Below are 16,478 nucleotides of genomic sequence, written 5' to 3' on the forward strand. Positions count from 1 at the left end.
CTCTATAAAACGTATCCAGACTGGAGCTTGATTTGAAGAGTTTAGAGGAGCTCATATTTAGACCTGAATATTATTGAATCTTTCATTACTGTCTCTGCAAAATGCTACTTTCTTCTCAGACTTTTTTCTCAGATATCCTGTTAAGGATTATGCCAAAATGAGTTCATTGCTCTGCCCTCCCTTTGATGCAATGTTACAGAAACGGAAAGGATTGTCCTTCAGTGGCGAGACCAGCCAGCCTGCACAGTGCTAGCTGGTACCGCTGCTGTACCAGGCTGAGTTACTGATAAAATTAAGCTACAGCTTCAAACAGTCAGAAAGAAAACAATGATTATTTTTTGAAACCCAGCTCTTATCTGCCTCTTCTTCCCAACCAATCCCCCAGAAAAACACAGAAGTAGAAATCTGACCAGATTGGCTCTCGGGGAGTTGAGTTGAGGGTTACAGGACTCCTTAAGCACTAGTCTTTGCTCAGTTGGGCCCACTGAAATAATCAGAAAACGTTTCCACTGACTTTACTGGGTGTTAGAATAGGCCCCCCACATCCACATCCTTTCCTGCATGGTGAAAAGCTTTTGGCTGTGTGTGATTTTCTGGCACAGAAAGGAGATTCTTTCTCCATGTTATTTCCCTTAATCTCTAAAAACTTTCAGCCAACCGCAATGGAAGTTGCTGGCCACAGTGTTTGCTCTGCTGGTGTCCTCAACCTGAACCAGTAAAGGAGCCTTTCAGGAAATAAAGACTGAGATCTTTGTTCTTTCTCTGGTCCCACAATAGTGGGTGAGATAACTGCTGATACATGGAGGCCATATAGCATCCTCTGGAGAGCAGTGGGGCAGCAGCACCCAGGGTTTGTGGTGATTTTAGCACATCTGGACCCCACGGGAGGACCGAGAGACGCAGAGCTGCCTCCTGCCAGCTGGGAGCTGTGCAAGGGACAGAGGTACCTGACGAACAGTGTGGGAGACAGAGGCACCCACCCCTTTGGGTGGGAACTTCATGCTCTTCACTTCATCTTGCTCCGGGTCTTTAGGTTCTGGGTCAAAATGGCCCCCAGTCGGGGGAGGCATTTTCTAGACACAGACCCTGCTCTGTGGTTTTGGAAGCCGGACCCATGTCTCAGCTGTAAAACACTTCTGTACGTATCTGGCCAGGGAATGGCTTTACCACAAAGATGGTCTGCAGGAGTCATGCAAGGAGCGTAGCAGGACCTGCAGAAAAATCTCACAAGCAGTTATAAGAGAAGCTTCTAAGTGAACCTGATTGAGAATAACACCCTACAGCTGCCTTTTAAAGTTGATTTTTATCTCATTCTGTCCCTTCATCCTGCCTTTCATAATCATTGCCATGAGGGAATAGATAGTAGCTTCCTATTAATAGTTTGACACCTTCATGCAATGCCCAAACGACAGAGATGACTCCAGCTAAGCATCCGGCCGTGATCCAGGAGGCTGCTTTGGTCATGATTGTGGAAGCGGGGAGACAGAGACTGATTTCCTCCCCCGGCTGCAGAAAGCCATGGTGCCATTCACATCACCTCACTCCCCACAGCTGCTTTTCCCCCAGCAGCTCACACATTTCTCTGCCTGTAAGCGCTCCAAGAGGAGAGAATTAGCTCCCTGCGAAGATGCAGGAGAACTTAGAGTTGCATGAAATCTCACTGGGCTTCCCTTACACACCTATGTCCGAAACACTCCAGCGAGGGACCGGCCCCCGGGAAGGCAGGGATCACTGAAATGCCGGCGCCGGGCTGCCGCTAGCCAGTAAGGCACCCCTCAGTTGTAACATAGTTGGGAAGAGATGAGATGTCTCCTCTCCCCTTCTTTGTCAGAGTGGTACTTTTTGCTGTATTTGGTGCTTTTTAAGAGTTTAGATTTGCTCAGTACAGTGTAAGTGATTTTGCTTTGGTGACCAGGCAGTGAGAGACCAATTGCTTTCAGTAGCTTGCAGAGTCCCCTGGCAAAAGTGAGCTTGAAAGTTTCTAATATTTTTATTTATATATATGTATTTAAAAAACCTTATTATATTTATATATAATATATAAAAACATAATTTATACATTGTTAAAAAGGCTATAACTGTATCAGCAATCACTTCTAAGCAGATCGTGTTATACCTTGTGTATTGCCATACAGCATGCAGATACTCTTAAGAGTGCCTTGCTTGCATAACATAGCTTTAATAGCTATAACAAGGCAATTAGTACATCGTTCCACTTGAACTTTAACGTAGTAATTGGCAGTAAGTAATCCCCCTCTGATCTATACACAGCCTGCTGCGAACAAATATCAGAGCAACCCTGTTTACGGAAAGGGGAAAAATAAGTTACAGCTGCTGAGTATGGCCAAGGGGGTAGGTTTTGGGTTGATGTTCCATGATGATGACTGTGCTGTGGACACCAGAGGCGGACCAGGAGTGCTGTGAGACCTCTCACTGGATGCGGCATCCCAATCTGCTGCATCTCTGTGTGGCTCCGAGCGAGCAGGGTGTATTGTGTATTGCTCGGTGTCGTGTTCATCCTCAGAGCACAAGGCTGGGGCATCGGCAGTGGAGCACCTCTGCGGGTTTCTCGTGCAGGGGAGAGGATGGGGATGTCCTGGCTTTGTGGTGCTTCCCCCAGGGTGAAGGGTGCGTTCCCACGTTGGTCAGAGCAAGAGGCCCCTCTTTGGCAGCTCTCCCGGGACTCCTGCCACCACTGCCCTGAGCTGCGCCAGGGTGGGATCAAAGTGCTCCATCTCACTGGTGACTATCAGTGTAACCATCACAGTAAGCGCTTGTCCCCTGTGGGTGCTTTAGCCTGGATGCTCTGCACCTAATGGTGGGCACGGCAGGGTCACACCACCTGAAACAGCTCCGTACGCGATGCCGCAGGGGAGGGGACAGATTTATCCCCCAGGCATGGCACTGACAGGCGCAGAAGAGATTCTTCTTTCATCCTCCCTGCCCAGGGAGAGATTGGCTTTGAAAAAGGGACACTGAGATAGCAGAGATCCTTTTTGGCACCCAACGAATTACAGCCTTGGGAGAGGCCAGCAAAGCCAGGAGCAGAATAACGATGCCTCTTGCTTGGCATGGAGCGCTTAACCCCAAACACTTCTGAATTTCCGAATGAGTTTCTGATTCTCCATTGCGGCAAGGTTGGTGGGGGAACATAGGCTCTAATGCAGCTTTGCGATTTGAGGTTCAACATCTAAATTGTGCTCTAATACCTAAGAGATCCCGTATCAGGGAAAAGCATTTGTTTCCTGTGATGGGTTGAGTAGGTCCCAGCAGACTGCTGCTCCTGCACCAGCAGCTGAGCATCGCTGCTCCTGCATCTTCCTGGCTCTCTGGAGAAACTGCTGCTTGTGTGAGGAAAGCTCTTCCAGGCTGCCCTGATGGTGTTCACGTGAAAACAAAAGGAAGGGGGAGGGAGGAAACATTTTAACCCATGTCTGGCCTGATCTCTCCTGTGATCACGTCCTGCCTCTGATCCTCCCTTCCAAATATCTGAAGTGTAGGTGGTTGGTGTGTGTTTGCTAGGAACCGAGTGTTCAGCTTTGTGAAATGCAGAGGTGGGAAAGGCTGCTTACCACGGGCACTTTGTGATCTGGAGAAAACAGGAAATTATATTTTGGGCATACTACAGCAGATGTGGTTTCTTTAACCTGATGCTTTTGCACTGAATTGGTTGCAGTATTGTCTAGGACCAGATGCATAATTAATGATTTATCCTATTTTTTTGCAGATCTTTATGATTTGGGCATCGTAAAACTGTTTCCAACCAAGGAAGGTAAGGAATGCATTTCCCAAACTTCTGAAGTAATACTCAAAGGCAGTGAGAGAAAGTTTCCCACAGGATGACTGACATGTGCATCACTGTAATGTTGACAGAAAGCCGAGTCCCCGGTGCTGGGTATTGAAGCCGTAGCATGACGGATGCCTCTGTCTTCTGGAGCCTGTGCTTGGTGGGGACCGTTGCTCAGGGCCCTGGTGTGTAGGAGGGCAGCAACATTTGGGTGAAAGGAGTTGGGGAGTCTCCAGGCCACCATGTCCAAGTCCAGCCTTGCCCCTGTCAAGGAGCTTCCCTGCTGCACTGAGACCAAGAACAGTGAAATTCCTCCTCCAGCACAGGCAGGCATGGATGGAGAAAGAGTCTCCAGCTGGCAGAGCCCCCGGCAGGACTGCAGTGCTGCTGTGTCCTGGGGCAGTGCTTTAACCCCAGGGCATCCTTCCCTCCTCGCTGCCAGCCCCACAGCCCCTCCTGAAGTCGTGCTCGGCCGTGCCGCTGCCACCGACAGCTCTGTGCCGTGAGGAGGATGCGCTGGCCGTGCTCCTGCTGCGGACCTCCAACAATCCCCAGTGACTCATTGAAGTATTTCCTAGCTGAGCATGGCGGCAGGTCTGCAGGTGGACATCAGGTGCAACAAGGAGCAGAGGAATAGGAAGGGAAACATGTCAGGAACTCCAGGCGCTGCTCTCCTTCCACCCAAATTCCTTCGGCAGCTGGATCCCCCACCGCTCCTCTTCATAAAAAGCAAATGACTTCTCAGATTTATTAGTTACCTCCAGGTGCAATTTATCAATCCCAGGCTGGGTCCGGCCCAGGCAGCCGGGGAGAGGCCTGTGTCTTTGATTAATGTGCTATCCCCCACAAGGGTGGCAGATTTCTTACTGGGGTTTAATTCTAACAGATTCTTAAAAATAACAAGAAGCATATTCAGTGAGCTGTTTAAGAGGATGCAGAGCCAAAGTGCAGTTCATTCTCTAAAGCTTTGAAGTATTTATGGAAGGGGCTGAGGAAACCTTCATGGAAGCTGGGAGGGTAAAGGGGGATCTTGCTGTGGGATAAATAAGGAAGGGAGGGGTGGGGGGGAGGGAAAAAATACAACAATTCATAACGGAAACAGGAGACTGAGGGGTTTCTAGACAGAAGTGAAACGGGAAGAAATGGGAAGCAAGGTCTCAATTAGAATAAGTAAAAAAGGTTAAGGATTGGGCTCTTGCAAACAGAAGGGATTCCTCTAAACAATGCAAATTTTGTTTCTGAAATGGTTGTGAAAGAGCAGAGGGACATTCAGTGGGGAAAATAAGAAAAACCAGGAAAATGAGGGGAAAAGGAGAAGCTCCCAAACCTTGGACTGTAGTACAGAAAAACTCTGAAGCTTCGCTGCAGCCTTTCCCCTAATGCCGTCCCCTCCACAAACACGCAGGACTGCATCAAGAGGATGCCTTTTCCCATCTTCAGTTTCTTCTCCTGTCAGCCATGGCCAAAAATGAAAACATTACATTCAGACTTATCTTTTGGAGCCTGAGCCAAGAGGACTTCTTGATCCTTTGGCCTTTTTTTCACAGATGGAATTACATTCACTTTTCTCTCCTTTTCAACAATATCAAAGCCGTTCTCTCACAGTTCAGTGTCCGTGCCGGAAAGCAAGAGAAGCCTGCACCAAGGTGAGGGCAGAGCAGTTTGCTGTTTTCAAGTGGGATTAGGATGCTGGACCGAGATGGCTTGCAAAAACTCAACCAGCATCCTCTTGTCCCCTCTGTGCCTGCATTGGCTGCTGACAGCCCTCCTAGGTGCAGCGGTTTAGATTTCAGTGTGACAAAGTGTTTTCACACCCTTGTTAAGGGAGAACATCATAACCCAGTTAAAGGGCAGCATACTCCAAGCTTTCAATGCATATTTATACCATCTATTTTAGGTATCTACTTTCAGATATTTCTATATGGTCAGTGCAAAAAAAAAGATATGTGTCTCTGGAAGGTGACTCACAACACCTAAAATAGACTCCTGTTCTCAGACATCCTTTCTCTGCGCTAATTATAGAAGGAAGCTGGAGACGTTAAGCTCCTAGTTTCAGCACGTGAAGGCTGATGCATGTAGGAGAGAGTGTTAATACCCTCTTTGTTTTCCTTGACGCAGGGAGTGAGATGGCTGGAGTGAGCGTGTGCAGGTTATCTGCAGCCCAGCTCACTCGTTTACGGCTTCGCTGCGCTGTTTCCATATGCTCCAGAGAAGGGTGTTGGAGCCCACACAGGTACTTACAGGCTCGGTCAGGCTGCTAGTCTGCTCTGCTGCTGGTAACGCTGAACCCCCGTGCACGGCCATCAGGGCTGGTGGTGGTGCCGACGGCTGGAGTGCCTCTGGCAGTGCTAGGAGCGTCGGTTACAGTGCCCGCTCGGGTCATGCTGGTACTTCTGTGCAACGCTGTAGGAAGTGTGCTGAGAGGCCTGGCTCCCTGCCTGTCCCCCAGAAAGACCTCTGGAGAAGAAACCCACTGCGGTCTCGCCTTGTGTCATGGCATTTCCTTCTCAGCTGCGTAGCACTGAAGTTGGCTTTGAGGAGGACGCATAGAAACATTAACACGTTGGAGTTAGCCCGAGACTTGGGGTTGACACTTGGTGGAAAGGGAACAAAATGGCACGCTATGGGCAAGGACGCAGGAGCGTGAGGTGGATTTGCCCCATTGTGTTCATCCTTCAGAGCAGGGATGCCACAGCTCAGAGTGGCACAGCCTGGAGTTTCTCCTTCCCCTCACACTCGCTTTGCATAGCCATCTTGGGAGCCACAGTTGAAAATTAACCCCAGAGTTAGCCATTTGTAAGCCAAGCTGACAGGAAATTGCTGGCTTTGTGCTGAAGAAGTCATTACCTTAAGCTTTATTGCCGTGTGCAGAGTTTACTTGTGACAAAGTAAATGTGCAGAAATGTCTGTAAATAGGGCTGGGATGTTGCTGCGTTAACAGCTTGTGGTAAGCTATCAGTCAGCAGAACAGCGTGTAAGAAACCATTAAAAGCCACTGTGGTAAATGCAGAGCCTCCAACATGCACACGCGTGTGAGCTCAGCACCCCACCAGCAGGTTCTTCCATTGCTGCTCCCCTGGTTGAGCAGAGACCACTTGTCCTACAGTTTTTAGAGGATGCATTGTAGCCCTGATGCGTCACCAGAGCTGGTGATGCCATCTGGGAACGGAGGGTAGCAGGGAGTGCTGGGCCAAGGGTGGCCATCTGAAAGAGTTTGGCTGAAGGTGGTGGGAACTTTGGTACCCCTGTCACTTTGGGTGGAACGGCATTGCTGTAGAACTGATGTGAGAGCCTGGTATTCTTTGGGGTTTTGGTCTTGCCCATTAACATTATGGCTGTAAAGGGGAGAGAGGTTTGTTCCTGTAATACCGGCACAGAGCTCATTTAAAATAAATGAGGTAGCAAGATGCACTGCTCATGCTACTTGAACTGCAGGAGAAGCTGTGCTGGGGGGAAAAGACATGTATTGAAAATAAGCTGATGTCTATGTGGTTAGTGTGTGTCTAAATGACATAGGTGGTCCCTAGAAAGAGCATCTCCCCTCCACCCGCTGTTCCCCCGACTGCTGGTCAGGAGTTTCTGGCAACCAGGCAGCTCTGGCTGCAGCGCGGCTGAGCTCTCCTCCAGCTCACAGAGCTCTGGCAAGACGGAGATGTGGGTTTCTGGCTTATCTGTGTTTTCTCAGGGTGGCCGACAGCCTGCCTTCACACCATCCGAGCACTTCAGGATGTCTGGAGCTTTTTATGTGCGTCTTCCCTTGGAGTCGGCCCCCTGCTTCTGATGCCGTTTTGGTTTTTGCCAAAACTGTGGCAGCCCACTGCAAGCACATATTTCTGGCTTTTCCTGGCTTCTGCCGCTTGTGGGAGTGATAAGGTCAGACAGGGAATAAAAACGCATCGCTTGGGGGTCACCGGAGGGGCAGACCAGAGGAATTTCCCAGGCATTGGCTGTGCAAGGCTAGACCGCTGCGCTCGGGCGAGGGGCAGCGACCGAGGAAGCCAGAGCCCTGCGTTTGTCATTTTATAGCGATGGCTTCCTCCAGGACACCAAAGCTGTTGGGCAGCTTTTGCGGGTGCTACAGCTTAGGGAAAGGGGAGGGCTGAGAGGTGACAACATAAATCAGACGATGCTGCAGATTTCTTCTCTCTCAGTCCTCATTCTCACAGCTCTTGCCTCTCCTGTGCCCAGGTGTGGCAAGGCTTTGTACAGGCTGATAAAATCGTGTTTCCCCATAGTGAAACCCTGATGCCGGCCTGAGGGGCTTGGTGCCACTCTCACCACTTGGGCCAGGAGCGGAAGAAACAGAGCTGTGTTGTTTTTTGCTGCCTCCCAGCCTTGGCTGGGGAGTGCCCGCGGGTCTCTTTGATGCTGGGGAATGGTTTCGGGTTTTTTTTTTTCCCTCACTCCTCTTCAGCTGCCCTGCAGGCAAGTCCCTTTGGCACGCAGAGGGAATGGCACCCAGCCACCCTGCATGAGGAGCATCCCGGCTGTAACTCTGCGTTGGCTCCCTTCATCCCTGCGCTCCTGGAGCAGTGCTGCTCTTCCAGCCAGACACCCAGCTCTCGCTGGGGAGTGAGCCATGGACAATTTGGCCCAGAGTGCGCAAAGTTCCCTGCTGACATGGAGCTTTTCCTTTTTATCCACAGCCATGGCAACCCCATGAGCCCGATTAGCCCGAGTCCCGTGGTGCCAGCCTGACTGAGCGCTGCATCCCCTGCCTGACCCGAGGATACAGCTGTGGTGCCGGCAGCCTCCCGTCTGCTTGCCCCTTATTAGTGGGAAGCAAGAGGGTTCCCCCGGGGCCTCTGCCGACCTGCGAGGCATCTCCGCCAGTCGCTGCGAATTGTTGGCAAAGCACACAGAGAGCTTTGAGGGACCCCAAGTGCAGGTGAAGCTCAGATGCACGGGGGGCCAGGTGAGAGCCCCCCAACGTGCCCTGCTCAGCAGGGTGTGGGAAGGACAGCCAGCGGCTCCTGTATCCCTACCTAGGGCAGGGACGTGGGCTTGCCAATGCCAGCAGCGAGGGCTGTGCCATGCTCCCTGCCCTCAGCCAGGGACGGGGCTTCCCTGGGAAACGCTGCCCAGGCTGCTGCCCCGAGGGGTGCGATGGCAGGAGCTGCTGGGGAACCTTCCATCACACACTTTACGTCAGAAAAGGCTTACCTTTCCCTTCCAAAACTCAGCTCAGTGAGATAAATATCCTGAATTTTCACATCTGAAACTGCAGTTGCAGCATTAAAACAGAACTGTTGTGTTGTTTTAATTTGAGATGACTTTGTGGAAACTTCAGTTAATTGTTACCAAAAGCACTTAGAGAATAACCCAGGCACTCTATGGCTGCTGGGTTGAACTGAGCCTGGTTTGCTCTGGAAATGTGTATCTGGGTTGCTGGGGAGGTCAGGAAAACTGTCCCCAGGGCTGGGGTCTGAGGGACCTGCAATGGCTCTTTCCCTTGTGGATTCTCTAGTGTCTAATCAAGGCTGAGCGCACACTGCAGCCTTTTGTTCAGTTGAGGTTACTCATAACATCTCTCTCTTTTACATGGATGTCTATTTTTGCAAACCTTTGAGGAACTGAAGCGTCTCTGAGGCTGTTATCTCTCTGTCAAATTTGGCTGAGATTGCTCAATGAGTTCAAAGTTGTTGCGGGAGACACAGACAGTGTGAATGTATGAGCTGTAGGAAATCAGACTGTCAGGCTGAAATAAGAAACACTTTAAAATTGCCAAAACAAAAAGCCTTCCCAGTGGTCTGACCCGACTTTTTGTCCAGATTATTGGTTCTCAAAGCCTCCTGAGATCCTGCCAGCTGCCCTAGCCCCAAGGGGCTCCTGAGAGCCCCACATTGGAAAGCACAGCACCAGCTGTGCTGACAGTACAAGGGACCCCTGGGATTAGCAAGAGACTTGGCATCAGCTTTTCTTGTGGTCTCTCACGTCTGGGAGAGTGGAAGCCCATGGCCAGACGCCCATCCATGCCATTACTGACCCACCCAGAGAGGAGACTGCATGACAAACTGGTTTGATTTGTGCTTCCTTTTGCCAAATGCCTTTGGTTGAAAAGCAATCTGACACCAGTTAATTAGACACAGGTGCAGGGTAGAAAAATAGTTGCAATAATGAATCTTCTTGTACTGGTCCCTGCTGCTCTTCCAGTGGTGCTATTGCAGCCATTCACAGGATGGTTAATCTTTTAGCTAGTGCTTTAAGCGTTTTGTGCAGGGAGCTACGCACCATCAAAAAGAACGAATGGCCCTGTTTCTCTTCCCTTTCGTGGCTATCAACCAGACCTGTCTTTGGCATAGCTTGTAGGTTGATTTCTGGTTGAACATTAGAGGCAGAATTCATCTGTCCAAATGTAGACATCTAATTGTGGATGTCTACATCTGAGTTACTTGTCTAGACTCTTGTTTATAGGAAAGAAATGGGCACCCCAAGGACATGAGTCATTGTATGCTAGAGTAAATGTCTAAAATAGGTCAGATGAATCATTCTGTAAATGGGCCTCTCTCTCTCTCCTGTGACTATAAAGGGAGTCCAGAGTCACCAGGCTGGGGGGAACAGAGAGATGTCTCTAAAGTACATTAAGATGCATCCCATGTCAGACATGTTTCTGGGTATTTGTAGTCAGCTGCTCTTCTGTTTGCACATCTTTCTGACATCCTCTGTCCACTTCTTGCTCTTGCCATTATAAATTAACCTGGGACTGAGATGCCATTTTGTCCCTGTAGCTTCCTCTGCAGTTGCATCAAGGATGAGTCCCAAGCACCTGCCGCTCCCCTCTTCTCAGTGTCATCAGACCGGAGTCACCCTTACTCCAAACCTGCAGCTGGGACTCTGCTTTATCCTCTTGTGCATCCCCCCTGTTCCCTCTCCAGCAACACACTACTGGGGACCTGCTTTCCCTGCAGCCAGGTACATGCACTGCTTTGCCCTTCCACATGAGACATCTGCAGACGTTTCAGGTGTCCTCATGTTCCTTAGGCCAACACAATCTGCTCTGATTTCCTCAAAAATTCCTTAAGCCACTGGTAAGCAGCCAGAGTCCCCACCTGGGCATTGGTTGCTGCCTTTTTCCATCTCTGTTGTATCTGCTAGGGTGGGCACTGGCACCTGACTGAGGGGGACTCACAGCAGCTTGAGTGTCACCACTGCCGTAACTGACTCGTGTCGATACACGGTCTCAGCTGGGAGGTCAGGGGTATTAACCTGAACCTCCTTCACTGACTCGCTCCCATCTTATCGCTGTTTGTTGAACAAAAGAAATGTATAAGACTTCCAAATCCTTCCAACTAGGCTTGCAGCCTAGTCCTCAAAATGCAGTATTATTTTAACAAAACCGGTGTTCTGTTGATAAATGGGATAGTGGGAGGCGGGAAAGAAACTATTCATAACACATGGTGCAGGAGATGAGGGAGAGAAGAAAAGAAAACTGAAGAGTGCAGATAAGATTTTTGCTGCAGGTGTTTTCTCAAGTTTTGGCTAGGAGTCGAAGGAAAGCCCACAGACCATCCAGATAAGCCCATTAGGTTAGCTGAGCACTGTTTCATTTCTCAGTAGTGTTATCTAGGCCCTCTGGCCTCAGCAAAATCCCAACTTTATTCTTTTATCAAATAGTATTTTATTAAAAAACCTTCCTGTGAGAGGATTTAAAAAAAAATTAAAAACCCAAACATGTTGGAACCTGGGAATAATTTCAAATACTGACGATCCGCATGCTTGTGTAGGATGTGCCTATGGTCTCCTGCCCCTCAGTGGTGTTGACTTTGACTTTAGTTGGTTAGATCGAGCCCAGACCATGGGCTGAGTGGCTCAGGAGGAAAGAAGAAACCGTCCTGTCCCTTGGAGACCTGAGCAACAAGGAAGGTTGTTAGGCAGCAACTGCCTTTCTCGGCATGGCAAACAGCTGGGACTGGAAGCTGTTGAATGAGGTGCAACAACCTTTCTGAGCAGTTCGGCTGAGGGCTTGAGCGAGGAACCCAGCTGAACTCCCTACCAGAGAAGTTAAATTATATATCATAGTACATATATTCCTGAGAACCGGGCATGCATGAGCATTTGCTGGAGATGAAAGCTGATGGAACATGCAAACTGAAACCACAGCGAGCCTCACTCTGCTCTGAACCGTTTCCCACTAGGAAACTCCTCGCTGCAGCAGCCTTTCCATTTGCTCTGCAAAGTATCGCCCGTTTGTCTGTGGCTCTGTGGCAGGAGGCCCTCCAGGAGGCTGCTCCCTTCTCAGCATTCATTGCTAACAGAAAACAGAGTTGGGATGACTCAGAGGTGTTTGCCCTTCCATCACATAGGTTCAAGATCAGCCCATGTTAATAATGAGCAAATGTCCTTATCGTTCATCTGATGGTGCTTAGTGCTCTGAAATGAGTTGCCAATTCCTGTCCAGTTCCTGGTAGGCTGACACCTACTTTGTAGAAAGACCCGCCCTGACGCTATGACCAGAAAGGTTGACATCTGACTGCATTAGCTGCTCAGCATAAGGTCATACCTCCCACTGGACAATGATGCTTGTCAGGACAGATCTCTGCTCTTACACCATTCCACGCCACCTTATCTAACCCAGCTTTTCTCTTGATATCTTACACGCCCTCTGTGTTTTCTTCTTATATCCAGAGTTAACCTTACAAGTAAAGCTCAGCAAATCTCTTGAAATCCATTTATTCCTGGAAGCTCTCTCACTGTGATGATACCTGTGTGTGCTATTGTCCTGTAAATACTGAGTTAGAGATTTTCACTGATGCTGAGAGATGTCATTACTAAAACTGAAGCAGATGGTAGAGTGGGGTTGAAGTAATACTATGGAGATTTTTTCCCAAGGTGTCATGTATTTTCCACAATTATGAAGCACTCGAATGGCTCACCTGAGAAGGCCACAAGACCTCCACCTTGGGAAGAACATTTGTTAGGGATGACTTCATTACCCAGTCCTTCTCTGGGGAAGGAGATGAACTACGCAGTTTCCTGAGGTCCATTCCAGTCCCAGGAAGCCCAAGGTACCCAGGAAACTCAACAGATACTGAAAGAGGTGTAAGGTTTAGCAACAGAGAGGAAATGTTCAAAGGAAAGAACGCATCTCAGATTCAGAGCTGATTTCTCAGCAGCAGTGCTGAGTTTGACTGAGGCAAATCCTGCCACATTCAGCATTTGAAATGCTCAGGCAACAAATTATACCTGATTGTCAGGACAGGAGGAAATCAGAGTGCGGTCTCCTTGGGGCAGAGTATGTGAGAGTGTGCTTTGTGTTCTGTGTGATCCACACTGGGGCAAAGTACAAACGCCACCACTTGAAATTTCCTCCTAGCATTTAGATACTTCTTAAAAAAAAAAAAATTAGATAGGGAGTAGTGGATAGCCTTAATCTGATCCTAAGTTAATTTGCATTAAGTGCCTTTCAATTCTTTCTCTTTAATATCATTTTCATGCCTAGCTTGTGTGTTGCTCACTTCCTCTGGTGGAGAAGTGAGAAGCACATGCAGCGGAAACCAAACAAGCCAATAAAAATTATGTGGCAGAGGGAAAGAGAGGAATGTTGCAAAAAAACCCCTGTTTTGGCTGATAAAGGCATCCTCAGGAAGCTTACATGTTGTAGGAGTCTGCCATTTTGCTGGGCTGGGGAGAGGAATGGAAGAAAAATATATGCACAAAATAAACACTTCCCCTTTTGATTTGATTTCCATAATATTTTAGTACTTGTTCTACTTTTGCACAATGTGAGGCAGAGATCCAGGTCTCCTGATGCTTTGACAGGGATGCAGGACTTCCAGTTTCCTCTTACTGTGAAAAGCTGACCTGGAGTGCAGTGGGGGAAGAAGAGGCTTCTGCAGTTGATGCTGCGTTGTTGTCCAGGTTGTATTTCTCCAAACTAAGTGACACGTTATCAGAGGGATGTCCTTTCTGAACTTCTGCAGTTATTTATTTGGCACAGACCAACACGATAAGGGAAATCACATCCTGAAGTGTCACGTTGTGCATCATGACCATGTGCTGATGAGCCAAGAAGCCACCAGTGGAGCGCTCCGGCCAGCCCACCGGTCCCAGGCTGGTCCCCGGTCCTTGCTGAGCACCAAGCCCTTGGACTCACAGGCTGCTGTGTCAGGGTGCGTGGTTCTCACCCACTTCAAACGGTGTAAGTGGTAACGCTGCTTGTAGTGACATGGCATCGGAAATCCCCAACATGCAATTGCACCAGAAGGTCACAGCTCAGTCAGAACAGCACATTAAACATTAAATGCTCCATTTATACGCACTAGTGGCGTCATGCCAAGATGAATCCGAAATGATTAAATCTCCAGCCGTGTCGGTTCCTTTCACAGCAACATAAAACATTTTGCTCCGCTAGTCAATGCAATGATGTTGTGCCGAGGACAACAGACTCGGGCTCTGAGCCGTGTTCATCGCAGCGATTTGTCATTAAAATGCATCTCTGGCTGAGACACGCTACTAGGGTTCCCGGAGGTTCAAGCTGCCACTTGGTTAAGATGCATAGGAGTTTCCAGTGGCCAGATGACTCACCTCAGCCTCTCTCGTCACCCGAGCGAGACAAAGGCAATTGGAAGGCAGAGAAGAAAATAACAAACTGTTGACCACATCGTAAATCCAAAGACGTGGCAACAACAGGGCTTAGCTCATTCATGCAGGAAATATTGTAAATGAAACCACAGTGTTCGGATACAGTGTCTGCTGAGAAGGAAATCTCTTTTGGTAGCTTGCACCTGCTAGATATAAAAAGAAAGGGACTGGATTTCTTAATTTTGCAGGCATCTATTTTTTTTCCTCTCAAAAGGCAGCATATTTATAACTCTAGTAAAACTGCAAAAATTGGTAAATAAAAAGAACCCTATGAGAAGAAGAAATTGATTTCTGGATCTGATCAGAGCAAAGCTCTTAATCTTTGCTCCTCTTTTATAGAATTGCTGCCTGCATGCTGCCTCTATGGGCCCAGGACCTAATGCTTTATTCAGTCCATACTCAAATGGAAAACTGCCAGGAAAGGGAAAGAATCTTAATTTCTCTTCTCTCTCCTTGATTTAAGAAAAAGAGCTATTCAGATCAATTGTTCTCCTTTTGCTTTTTGTGCTCCTCTGGTGACAGGAGCAAATGAAGACTGTCTTGTAACTCCTTAACCAGGCATTTCGTACCAGCATTCCTCAGAGAGCACGGAGATGGGTTCCCTGATCTGTCCCTGCCCCAGGGCAGGGCAAAGTGCGGTACGAGGTCACACAGAGGGGGAATAGACACGTTGACCTGAGCAGGCTCCAGCTGTTGGCTGATGTTTTGGAGATTGTTGCCAGTGGGCACAGACGAGCACAACCCACTGACTGCTCTTCTGTGCACCTGGGAGTTTTAGGCAGAGTGGCAGTGAGTGGAATCGTGGCCAGATTGAGCAGATTTGAAGATGAGGTGGTGGAGGATAGGTTGAAACTGGTCCTGGAGGCTCTAGTGACTTACACTCATCCCATCTTTCACTCCTGTCCTGGAGGTTGCAGTCCTTGGCTGCCTTTGTGATGCACCCAGCTCTTCAACATCATGTAAAAAATACCTGCTAATTGCACAGCTTGTCCAGCTATCGCTAGCGTGCACGTATGCCTCAGGTGGATGAGGTTCACCATATGAACAGCAAATCTAACTTTCATAGAATCATAGAATGGTTTGGGTTGGAAGGAACCTTAGAGATCATCTAGTTCCAGCCCCCTGCCATGGCAGGGACACCCTCTGTAGAGTAGCACCAATAGCATTCAAGTTAAGTGATGCCGCTACAAAAAAACGCAGCATGCTGAGTGCAGATGGAGTGCCCAAATACTGTGCTGTTCTGACTGCCGTGCGTAAGCACCCCATGCCTTGTGCAGCCTCATGAACCAGTTTGCATAGTGATGTAAAGACCAGACGACGTGAAAAAGCAGATCTGCAAGTGCTCGGATGGGTCCAAATGTTCAGAAATCCGAGCAGCTGACCTTCACGTAACACGCAGAGCTCTTTTTACAAATCAGCCCACTTACTTTGTGATACGAACGAGTAGCAGAGGGAATCCTGCTTCATTTATAACTCAAAGGCCTCAGGGCTTTAAGTAACAGCAGAAACAAGCTCTGCAAAAGGCTCTGGAAGCACCTGCAGAAGTCCCCTGTGATGACTCAGATGGAGCTTTGAAGAGGACCTGCTCCATCAGTTGAGGTCCCTAAAGAAGATTTGAAAGGCTTTAAGCTTAAAACAAACAAGCACGCAAACCCCAATCGGACCAGGTTTTATTAGAATAAACCCAGGGACATTGAACTTTGCAAATGGAGAAAATGCAAAGTGGCTGTCTCTGCCCTCCCTGCCCTGTCGGCCTGCAGGTGTGTCTGCTTCCAGGACTGGTTTTAACCCGATGACTGACTGAGCTGCAGCAAACTGCCAGGGATGCTCCCTCCATCACTGGCACTGCCTGCTCCTGGCAGCCTCTGCCTCCCTTGCCTGGGGCACTTTGGTGTCCCGCAGAAACTTCTCCCCAGGGCAGCAGAGATCGTCATCCTCCCGGGTGCCTGGCTGGACCCTTCTTCGCAAAGGAGAAAAATACTGCCAAGGAAGCAACCCCCACATACCAACTGCCACGCTGTTGCAACGGAGAGCTCCTGACAGGAAACACGTACGCCAATAGCGCGCTTAGGAGTAGGGTGTCTAGAAATTTGGCAGGAAACCTCCTCTT

Source organism: Grus americana, chromosome 16 (genome assembly GCF_028858705.1).
Source record: "Grus americana isolate bGruAme1 chromosome 16, bGruAme1.mat, whole genome shotgun sequence".
NCBI classification, from domain to species: Eukaryota; Metazoa; Chordata; class Aves; order Gruiformes; family Gruidae; genus Grus; species Grus americana.